The sequence below is a fragment of the Pteropus vampyrus genome, unplaced genomic scaffold, assembly GCF_000151845.1.
Source record: "Pteropus vampyrus isolate Shadow unplaced genomic scaffold, Pvam_2.0 Scaffold74, whole genome shotgun sequence".
Lineage (NCBI taxonomy): Eukaryota > Metazoa > Chordata > Mammalia > Chiroptera > Pteropodidae > Pteropus > Pteropus vampyrus.
In genome coordinates, this window is record NW_011888855.1 from 2,040,205 (window position 1) to 2,052,208 (window position 12,004).

General features: G+C 39.6%; 2 pseudogenes; one reads left to right on the forward strand and one right to left on the reverse strand.

The window, feature by feature from the left end:
* Positions 1-9,114, forward strand: part of LOC105293638 — a 41,529-nt pseudogene extending 32,415 nt beyond the window's left edge.
* Positions 6,578-6,696, reverse strand: LOC111741192 (annotated as a pseudogene).
* Positions 9,115-12,004: the final 2,890 nt, after the last annotated feature.

Below are 12,004 nucleotides of genomic sequence, written 5' to 3' on the forward strand. Positions count from 1 at the left end.
AATTCGTGGTGCAGCTCTTCGCGGAGGAGTGGGGCCAGTACGTGGACCTGCCCAAGGGCTTCGCGGTGAGCGAGCTGCAAGGTGTGCCTCCTGCCGCCGCACATCCAGGTGGGTCCTGCGGAAGGGCCGCGCACCCTGCCGCCGCTTCTGGTCCTCGGGCGTCCCTTTCCCCGCCGCGCACCTCAGGTGCCCCGCGCGCCTTGTCTGGTTCGAAGGACTGCGCCGCTATCGCAAGCCTCGGGGACAGCACAGAGAATGTGCCTGTCCGAAGGTGGAGGTCGCTTGCTGTCCTGGGTCGAGGCGGGGGGCGTGGGTTTCCTAAACTGGCGCGGCGCGCGCGCGATCGCCCCCATGTGTGTGGTCCTCAGCCACCCGCATCCTCCTGGTGTGCCAGGAGCAAGTCACAGCCTGTGATGATCAAAGGGCTGTGCTATATAGTAGCTGTGTTTTTATTTCGGGGTGGTGCGCGACTGGGGCAGAGAGATTGTGGGAGTATTGGCCTTAGGGTTTGTTCCCCGGAGTTGTGTTCACCACATGCGGAAACACAAATTTCTGGAGTCAGCCCATACCCCCTCCTCTTCCTTAGCTTTCAGTTTCTTTAACTTAAGTAAAGCAACCATTCATTTAGCCTCTTCCTAGTTAGTAACTGTCACTGAATCTGAGTACACACTCTCTGCCTACATTGATAAAGTCACTTGACTTCAGTACTGCAAGACCTTCTTAAATATCAACTTTAGCTAGACCACGATTTCCTGGTCGTGCTGGCTGAGAAAGTTGTCATGTCTGAGGATTATTTTATGGCTTAACATTTTTTTTTTTTTTAAAGAAGCCATGCTCACATACCTCTGCGGATTGGTCCCATAAAAACACATAAGCCATGCTTGAAACAAGAGTTGTCTTCAGCTACCTGAGCTGTCAGCAGAAACTCGGTCACTTTGAAAGATATTTCAGAAAGGAAGACACTAAAAAGTGACTACAGCTTAATATTGGCAATGGAGGTCTTAAAGGTCAGTCCCCATAGAACCGCTAACCAATCATGGTGCAGACAGTGTAGCACAAGCAATCACTGTGTTTTACAAGGTCACTAGCAATGGCCGTCAGAACAAGCATGAAAGCAAACTGAGACCTCTGTGTAAATGAAGAATATATTCTAGAATATATAGTATGAGAGCCAGGATCACAGAGTCTTAAGGCCTATAGCTGGAGAAATAACAAGTCACATTATTTAAGCAGTGACCGCATGTGGCCAAACTTATGCTCTTTGTTCCTGTCTCTGGGAGAAGAGGCCTACCATCCCAGCAGCATGGCCTCACTAATGGGCCACCTTGAGCCTTCGTAAGTGACAGGCATCTATTCAAAAAAAAAAAAAAAAAAGAACAGCTTCAAAACAAATAATACTACGAGTTCAAGTCTGTGGCTCATTTTCCATTCTGCTAGATATTTTCAGTCAGCATAAAAAAAGAACATGAGTGCCATGGTCAGCTATAAGGGAGGACCTCCACATGCTTTGCTATCTCCACCATTACAGAAGAATCTTAGTCAATTCCCTATGTGAGCTGCTCTTCTGCAAAATGAAAGAGCTCAATTATTAGGTAAGGAACATGAATTGGGTCTTATCCATGTTAGCATTTACTGTGCCAGGCACTTACAGCTGCTGCTAAGATGCCTATGGAATGATCTCTATAGTCTCACCTAGCCATAAAATATCCACATCTCTAGGATTTTATAGCTGGGTTCCAAAAATATGTAGTAAAATGATGGTGAAAAGAAATATCTTTCTTTTTCTTCTTAGAGTATATACACATGTATGTGTGCATATATACATATACATAAATATATATCTTTTCTCATGGATATAAATAGGTATCAGAATAGGTATATGGATATACATGTGTGTGGGAGGGGGATGTATGTGTGTTTGTGAATTCCTCCACATTATCTTTTTAAGCTGAGGGAGAAACCTGGCTGAAGAAATCAAAGTATTACAATTACTAAAATGAGATAATATAAAAGACAAATATTTTAAAATATATAATGTATTATATAACAGATACATTATATAACAGATACTTATGAATTCTTGGACTATTTAGTGAGAAAAATAACATGTTTAAAAGGATGAAAGACAATAGTGCTATTATTCTAGTTATTTTAAACTTCACTACAAAAAACTATATTTTATCTCCTATACCAAGCAAAATTTTTCAAAAGTCACAGGTAACCTGAATTATAGAATACCTTTTGTATTCTATATACATTTCACATATATACATATACAGTATTTATTTCTAGAATGTATAATTAAAAAGAGTTATCAGGCCCAGGCCTTGAATTTTTCAAAATAAAAAATCCTATTTTGGGGGAGAAAAACTTTACAGATGTGGGGGGTTGCTAATTTGGCATCACATCTTGTTAGGTACCAGCCCCCCCCCCCCCCCCCCGCCCCCGCTTCAGTCCCACAGGAAATCATCACAAAGAAGTCTACCTCCTCAGAGTAGTTCCAGACCTCCTCAATTAGTATTTGGAGTCTTGTCTTAATTAATAGATTTGTCAAAGGTGCGTCCAACTTCTTAGGTATTTTGGCAACGACAATCTAAATAGACAAGGAAGGATGCGGAGAGGTGGCAGCCATGAAAACTCTTGAAGACAAAAAAATGAGTAGTGAATACCTAGAAACCACAATTCTCCAAAATCTCCAGATGGACAGCAGGGCAAATTCTGGGGTATCAGAGACCATTTACCTCTCTCTAGGCTCTCCAGGGGTTGACAGTAGACTCTCAAAGCCTTTGTCCTCCGAATACAAGACCTTTACTCGGGTTAAAGTACCTGCTTTGGAAGCTTCTGTCATGGGTGCTGGGGTGATAGGCAACACAATCAATTCCACAGCTGACTATAGCTGGAAAAAAAAAAAAACAACTAGAGAATAATCCTCAGAAAATGATGTTGAATATTAAAATATCTTCTAAGCCCGAATCCCACATTTCAGTTTGGTATTCCAAAGAAGTGGCTTATTAGTTTCTAACTTGCTTTGTTACAGATTAATGATTTGGAGATGTTAATGATTTGCCTCATTTCATGTAATTGAAATGAGTGAAATCGAGATTTGGCCTGAGATCTTAATGTCCACAGCCTGTGCTGCATAAATAGGGAGCCTCGTACCCTGGGGAGTCACGTCACACAGACCCGTTTTAAGTGAGTCACTATTGGCGCAGGGGTTTACTATAGCTGTGGTGTTAAGATTTCCTTGGAAACACTCCTAAGTGAAGTAATGATGCCCCATGTCCCCTTCTGGACTCTCTCCCAAGCAGATTGTGCCCATTCTGTGACTATAATAGACTACCAAAATTTTGAAAATGTCACATTTACAATTCCAAACTTGAATCATTCCGAAAGATACACAGTTTACTCACTGTAGTAGTGCCCTAGGGGGCTGCAGTAACAAAGTATCACAAATTTAGTGGCTTACACCAGGGGCCGTGGACTGGTACTGGTTGGTGGCTTGTTAGGAACCGGGCCGCACAGCAGGAGGTGAGCGGCGGGCGAGGGAGAGAAACTTTATCTGTATCTACGGCCTTTCCCCAGCGCTAGCATCACCACCTCAGTTCCACCTCAGATCATCAGATTCTCATAGGAGCATCAGTCCCTGGTCCACAAAGGTTGGAGACCACTGGCTTACACAACAGAAACGTATTATCTCACAGTTCCGGAGGCCAGAGATCAGGGTTGGTTCCTTCAGTGGCTGTGAGGAAGACCTTCCCATGCCTTTCTCCTGGCTTTTGGTGATTTGCTGGTGATCTTTGGCATTGCTTGGCTGCTAGGCCCATCACCCTGATCTCTGCCTTTGTGCTGGCAAGGCCTTCTCTGTGTTCCAATTTCTCCTTTTTATAAGGATGCCAGTCATGTTGGATTACGCACCCACCTACTCCAGTATGACCTCACCTTAACCAATTATATTTTCAATGACTCTGTTTCCAAATAAAGTCACTTTCTGAGTTTGGAATAAACATATAAATTTAGGAGGACACAATTGAACATTACTTTTATGGAGAGAACAGAACTGGTGCACAGTGCATCATAAGCAAGGCCAACCACCCTGTGTGCACCTGTCCTGAATGACCAGGGGAACTGAGCAGAGGAGGAGCAGAGTCCTCGCAGATGTAGCAGTCATTGTTAGAAAGTGGTCACAGCTCATGTGGTGGTGAAGGAGGGTAAATACTGTCATGATAATGGTAATATTGGAACTTGGGGATGAAAAGTCTTTTGAATATGAAATCTAAGGTCAAATCCCAGCTATGACAATTCTTAAGAAAGTGGACAAAAAATTTATACTTGAAATTGATCCCTTAAACTCTTGCTTGAGGAAGCCAGCCATTGGCTGTGATCAACTTTTTCTGTTGAAATATGTATGTTGAAATACTTATTCTTTATGTGTGTATATGTGTAGGGATCTATGTAGATATATGAAGGTATGTATATATATATACATGTATATTTTTTTATATGTGAGTTCTTCATGCTTCTTGAATATGCATTGATCTGTATGTAACTGCTACACATTTACATGTGATGGCATTTGGTCAAGTCCACTTTTAAGTTGCTGTCTTGTAGTTGCAACATGTAAATATTTGACTATGAGTAGCATTTTTAGTTATCTACAAGGTTTTGGCTTAGGAGAGTCAAAAGTCAAACAAAGAAATCCCTGAATTGTAGAGTCAGCGTGTAATTTAACAAAAGCTTATTCATGTGGATTTGTGGGTGTTGGGGGTTGGGCATGGTTAAGAGTTTTTCAGGGTGTTTGGTTTGTTTGTGTGTTTGTTTTGTAGCCCCACAGCCTCCTCTTTTGGCTTGAAAGGAATGGAGGTTATCGGTAAAATAGCAACTTTTCCCCCAACTACCATAACATAGGGAGGGCTTTTTTTTTTAAAAAATGATCTTTTTATTTTAGAATAGTGTTAGATGTACAGCAAAGTTGAAAATATAGAGAGTTCCTGTATAGTGTACCTAGATCTCCCTCTTGTTAACACATTCCTATGGCATATTTGTCACAACTGAGGAACCACCACCATTAGTACAGTACTGTTAACTGAACTCCCCACTTTTTTCAAATTTCTCTAGTTTTCCCTGATGCCCCTTTTATGTCCCAGGATCCAATCCAGGATACTAACAGATTTAGTCGTCATGTCTCCTTAGGCTCCTCTGGGCCACGACAGTTTCTCATATTTTCATTGTTTTTGATGACTGTTTTGAGGAGTATTGGTCAGATGTTTTTGTAGAATATACCTCAATTTTGGCCTATCTGATGTTTTTCTTACACTTAGACTGAGGATGTGGGCTTTTGAGAGGAAGATCACGAAGGTCATCCTCATCACATTATATCCAGGCTATATCCTATCAACATGACGTCACTGATTACCTTAATTTTGGCCGAGGCAGTGTTTGCCAAGTTTTTCTAATATAAAGTTATCCTCTTCCCTCTGTATTCTGAGGAAGCAAATACCAAATGCAGGCCAAATTCAAAGGGATGTAGGGAGTTCAACTCCAACTCCTCGAGAGAGAATATCTAGGCGTTTTGATTCACTAAGTTATTAACAATCATCTGTGCATAAAAAGGTGCCTTGCCACCTTATCTCTATGGTTTCTTTCTTCGTTTACTGAAGATTTATAGATGGCGAGTTCCTAGACTAGAAAGATTTTGCAGGGTGGTGAGGATTTTAGGGCTGCATTTTCTGACCTCCATCGTTGTCTAATATGGCATTCATCTAATGTGGCCCCCTTGCCCAGGACAGGAGAGCTAACAGCTGAAATGAGGTACAGGGAAGCAGCAGATAAGAGGAATCTCAGGAGAACCATACGTCTGAATATTCAGGGTTTCTTTCAGATATCCAAAATATTTTGAATATTTTGACCACTTTATGTTATAGTCCTGAAATATATGATTTAATATTTTTTAAATGAGTGCTAAAATGATGTTGCAATTTATAAGTGATATATAGCAGGTGACTCATTCACTAGTGGTCTAGATTGTAGACTGAGTTGAATTTTGATCTGCTTTTATTGTATTTTGAGTCTTTTCTATGTCGGCTATCATTTCTTGCTGCTATCAGTTTGCCTGTCTCCAGCAGTTTCCTTTCTGATTTGCTGTTTATAACCTTCGGTGAATTTAGAATCCAGACAACCAGATTTGTTAGGAATACAGTGTTAGTCAGTACAGTCTGAGATTAGATCTGTGAACTCGAGATCTGAGCAAATATAAGTTGTAAGTATGTTAGTGCATAGCTAACCAACACGCTTATACAGCAACCAGGAGTTTTATTTTGCATGCTTGCTAGTTTTCACCTGCTGTAGAATGGTGAGATGGCTGAGGTGCTTTACTATAATTTAAAACAGGCCAGTTGCAGATAAACTACTTTTCACAGTGTGCCCTAAATATATTGTGAATGACTAGGGACCTACGGTTCAAATCTATTGATTGATTGATTGATTGATTGATTGATTCATGGGCGAGGCAACCCTTGGTTGACCTCACAGATTGCAAGGACCTTGTCAGCTTACAATCCCTTATTTTTTATTTTTTTTACGCCTACAGCACCTGGTCTTCTTAGGTGGTCTCCCATCCAAGTACTAACCAGGCCCGACCTTGCTTAGCTTCTGAGATCAGACGGGGTCGGGCTTGTTCAGGGTGGCATGGCCGTAGACTAGTTCAAATTTATAAAAAGAAAATCTATAGATTTTGAACCTTTGTAACCAAGATTTAATGTTTTCTGAGAATTTAAAGTACATAGACATAAAGAGTGATTCATTTAAAAATAATACCTTAAGTACCCATATACGTATCATACTCACTGCTTTGGAGGTATAATACTTGCATTAAAAACTTAAGCCAAAGATGGAATATGTAATTTAAATTTAAGCCAAAGATGGGATATGTAATTTAAGATACTTGAATATTCATTTTAATCGTACGTTATTGGCAAAGTAGGAAAACCCTGAACATAGTGTTAGAATTACAGATGGCACTCATTCTGACATGAACTTGGTGTTGGGTTTCACATACTGGGTCAATACACGTCTGTAGAGTTAGTGCCAGAGGGAAATTAAAGTGCCAGAGTCACTCGGACCAGAACATAGATAATTAAAATGCAAATTGATTAGAACAGTCATTCTATTAAGTATAAAAAATTCCTTTGAATGATTTACTGAATTCCTGTAGTAACTGTTTCCTGAGAGTATGCTGTGAGCAGAAGGACTAAGGCAGAGTCTAGGGCCAAGCTGGTGGCGAAGCCACTGCCATGTAATAGGGACACAGGTTCCTCTAGAAAATTATTAGTAACTATCATCTGTGGGTGGTTTCAGAGAGCGCAAAACAGGATAAGTAGAGAGGATGTTTCAGGAGTGGCTAGTAAGAGTAGTGGTATGGATTCCTTCAGGACTAGACTGAGTCTTTTACAGAACTTCCTGTAATTTGGGAAGGTAGAGAGGCACCGTGGACTTTGAAGAATCCGGTGATATTAAATTCTTGTATTCAACAGTAATTTTCACTTTTTGGAAGATCTGTATCAGGCCCAACTTGTTAAGAGTAGATCGGCTACAGCAATTCATGTAAATCTTGGCAATCTAATACCCAGTTTTCATCTTAATTCATTGACTTTCTTGATTGTGAAAAAATGTTTAAGAATGCAGAATGTCTGTTTAACAGTGGTGATGTGCTTGGCATCATTTCATCGCATTTTTTTTTGAACTCTAAGAAGTTATTTTGAGAATAACATCTTAATATTTCTATCTTGACGACAGCAGGAATCCTGTGTTTGTTTCTGTTTGCTTTTTTAGTTTTATGTTCCATGGTCTCTACTACAGATTATTTCAAATTTTACCTGTATTTGCTAGCAATGCCATCATCATATTTAAGTTTTTACTATTGTAACATTTTTTTTGTAAAAGTAATACAGATTTTTCAATAGCATTTGGGAAAAGTTTTTAAATAACACTTAAAAAATATAAGAAAGGTATAAAGAAAAATGTTACCAACACTCCTGTCTGTATAACTACTTGTTATTATTTTCATATACTTGTTTTTACTTTTTATTCATATTATTACATTATAGAAATATGATTGAATTGTGCTGTTTTAAAAATTAACATTAGATTATGAGCATTTCTTCTTAGATGATATAAATTCTTTGAAAACACAAATATATATATATATGTACGTTATTTTAATGGCTAAAAATGTTTTGTCATGTGAATGGTAAAATTTGTAAAGTCATTTCTATATTTTTGGTCCTTGTTTTTTTGCTAATTTTCATTATGTAAAGCAGTTCAGTAAACGTCTTCGTGGATAATCTTTTTTTTCTGTAATTTAGATTATTTCTTTTGGGTAGTAGTTATAGAAACTGACTCATTCGGTCAAACAGTAGGAACATTTTTCTTCCCTTATTGACTTCCCTGAAAATAAATGTCATAATGAGTGCTAAATCATTCTTTTTCCTTTGTTTCCCAGCTCACTACCCTGGGAAATCTTATACCTTCAAGCACTGTGTTTTTCTGCTGTGACATGCAGGAAAGGTTCAGACCAGCCATCAAGGCCATCAAGTATTTTGGGGATATTATTAATGTGGGACAAAGATTAGTATGTTATTTTTCATGATATATATCATATATACACAGATATGTCCATTGCTAATTACTGTGTGTGTGTATGTGATAGAGAGAGAGAGAGAGTGTGTGTGTGTGTGTGTGTGTGTGTGTGTGTGTGTGTATGTGTGTGTGTGTTTCCAGTTACAAGAGGCCTAGATTTTAGGAATTCCAGTTATTGTAACAGAACAGCACCCTAAAGGCCTTAGAAGCACGGTTCAAGGAATTGATTTAACAGGTGTAAAACTGGTACTTGCAAAGACCAAGTCTTCAATGATATTGCCAGAAGTAGAAGCGGCATTAGCAGAGATGCCTGGAGTCAGGAGTGTTGTTTGGAGTAGAAATAAGTACCTGTTATGTTTTGGACATAATATCATTTGTAGAAAACTTGATATTTCCAGAATGCAGAATGCAGTTTTGAATATAAAATACCGTGTAGGTGGTAATCATGATGAAAAACAGCCACTGTTTATTCAGTGTTGACTATTTGCATGGCACTGATCTAAACTCTTATGTATGTTAATTCATTAAACTCTCAACAGCAGTCTTCTGGCTAAGTACTCTTGGTCTCCCTGTATGATAGATGAGGACATATCCAAACAATATAAGTATTTATTCATAACTTTTAAATAACTATTGAACTAACATTTTAAAATGATTAAAAAAATGTAAAAACAATGAAATTCAAAACTATTAATTTGATTTACTCATGTTGTTTTGATAGTAGGTTTTATAATAGTAGGTTTCAATAGTAGAAAGATGTAGTCTCGGGTTTAGATATTTCTTAGATTTCTCTGTGTTTTGACTTCAGTAGTGACAATGTAGATAAAGCCTATCTGCATAAATATGTCACACTAAACGCTGTTGCTGACTTGTGCACTTTTTTGCTCATTCATTATTATTAGACCTCATGCCTAATAAAAATTATCTTTGAGCAGTCCTCCAGTGCTAATTTTAATGAGGTGTTAGTCGGTAATTCTCCAAAGCAATTCTGTCCTGTGAAGATAAGGTTGGCATCATGGCATTATTGAAATCTGCTTTCAGTGGTTATATAATCCAGTTATTGTTGGAGCATGTTTTCACTCTATATTCTCTGCTAATGAAATTTTACGAGTTACTACTTACAAAGATGGAATCTGTATAGTGCATTTGCTGGTGATACATATTGCTTTTTTTTTTTTTTTTGCCTGTGTCACAAGTTGTTTTTTGACCTGGGTGCCTTGGACCAACTCAGTTTTCCCAGTACTCTCTCAATCAGCAGTACTGCACACTCATTCTTTGTGTTAGGCACCTGGTGTGAATTCAGAAATAAACCCAGTGGCAAGTGGCATCCAAACTGCGTGGTGGTAGTCAGCTGTGTGAAGGCCAGAGGACACACTCAAACATAGAAATATAACTATGGGAGGTGAACACACAGTGTAAATATATATATATATGCCTTACTGTTAAAAAAAAAAAAAGAAAACATTCAAATGTCAGCTGCAGCTTTTATTTTTATCATTGTTAGTTTTTTGTTGTTGTCTTCATGAGGTTAGTCTTATCAGAAACATATAAGCGTATATTATTTAGCTTCCAAGACCCAGAAGGGACTAGTCCTGAGAAATTTTGAGGAAGGAAGGAAAGAATATGGTCTTAGGTGAATTTGGAAGAGCCTGGAGCAAACAAAGTTGCCTTGGGTTGAAGTGAAGGGGAGAGAGAGTCATGTCAGGTGGTGATAGGGGACACGTTCTCCATTTTGGAGTTTTCATCTTCGTCTGAATTCAATATGGAGGTGTTTTAGTTTGTCCCTAAATTATGGAGAGAAATGTTAAGTTTTTTATTCTCTGACTGCGAAAGTTAAATAGCAATCTGCTATTTCCCCATCTTCTCTATTTCTTTAGAATATAACTCCTGAAGGTAATTCCTGAGCCCACTATATTGCCTGTTATGATTATCGTACTAATAAGATTTATAGTTACCACGTTATTGAAACTTCTGTGCTAGCGTCTGTGCTGTATGCTTTATTCAACAAAATATTTTGAGCACCTACTATCTGTCAGGCATTGTTTCTTTCAACCAATACTTGTAGAGTAAATGCAGAATAAAATAGAATAAAACCCTGTCTTGAACTTGATGTCCTTGTACTTCTGGGGAATCGGTAGTGTTGTTTGGAAGTGTAATGGGTTTGCATCTTCCCCCCACCCCCCCGCCCTCTGAGGCTGTTGTGGTTTTGTGCTCTTGCATTGTTTGATTTGTGGGTCAGAGTAATCTTTCCTTTCCTTTGGCCTAGTTGGACTGAGTTTGCAAGTGTGTGGGAAGAACTTTGGAAACCTATCAGCCATGTACCTATGTGCATGAAACAGCTGGAATTTTAATTGTCCTTTTTTGGGCTAGGTAAGCAAGTTAGTTTGGGGCCAGTATTTTAGATGTACTCGTAGCCCAGGGCGGTGGGCTGGAGCCCGCCAGTGTCTGGCAGAGCAGCTGCTGTTCTCTCTCTGCCCATGAACCCTTTCGGATTGGGCTGGGCAGGCACTGTGGGAAGGTCTTCAAGCCAGATCTAAAAACTTTGCATTTTGCTGAGCCATGACTTCCCCTAACACAGGCTCTTGGCTTGAGTATTTTTTAATTTAATCAACATTGGCCATAGCTCAGTCTTGAAGCTAAGTCTTATCGTGTAGGTTTCAGTTTCCTGAAATGTGTTTCTGTGCCTGGAGGATGCCAGCCTATCCCTGCCATGGTGACCTGACCCTCAGCTTCACTGAGGATGGTTGGCCTGGAGTGGACCTGGGTCTGGTCAGCAGAGCACTAGGAAAAGCTGGCTTCTTCTTGAGTCATCAGATTTCTTCCCCAGACCTGGGAACAGATTTCTGTCTTTCCTGCCTCACTAAAGAACTAGAAAGATTAATGACAACTGACCTTTGTTGGCTCTTTGGAGTATATAAAGCACTTTTGCAGACATTGAAAGTGTGTAATTCAGATTCAGACTGAATCACCGGAAGTTCATTGATTCAACAATGAGCAGAAAGAAGGCAGGGCAGGGCAGGGCAGGGCAGCCAGCTGGTGAGGGCGAGAGCTGGTTTGAATGACTGAACGTTCACACAGCTGAGCTGCAGCTTGTCTTATGTTTATTCCCTGCCCTTCTGGCTGAAGCAAGCACACAGCCCTTTGAGATTTCTAAGGGTTTTGATATGAGAGTCAGGAGTTGACTGAAAAGCAAGGGGGAGTCTTTAAAAAAATCTGGGGTAACTCACAGTGTAGTATTTGTCTCGACATAAAGGGCACTAGCAGCCTCGCCTTTTCTTCCACTTTGCTACGTAACTTCCTGCTGTTTTTATCATTTCTTGAGAGTTCTGGTCAGCTGCTCTGCACACTCTCCTGTGCTGGTTATTGAGGT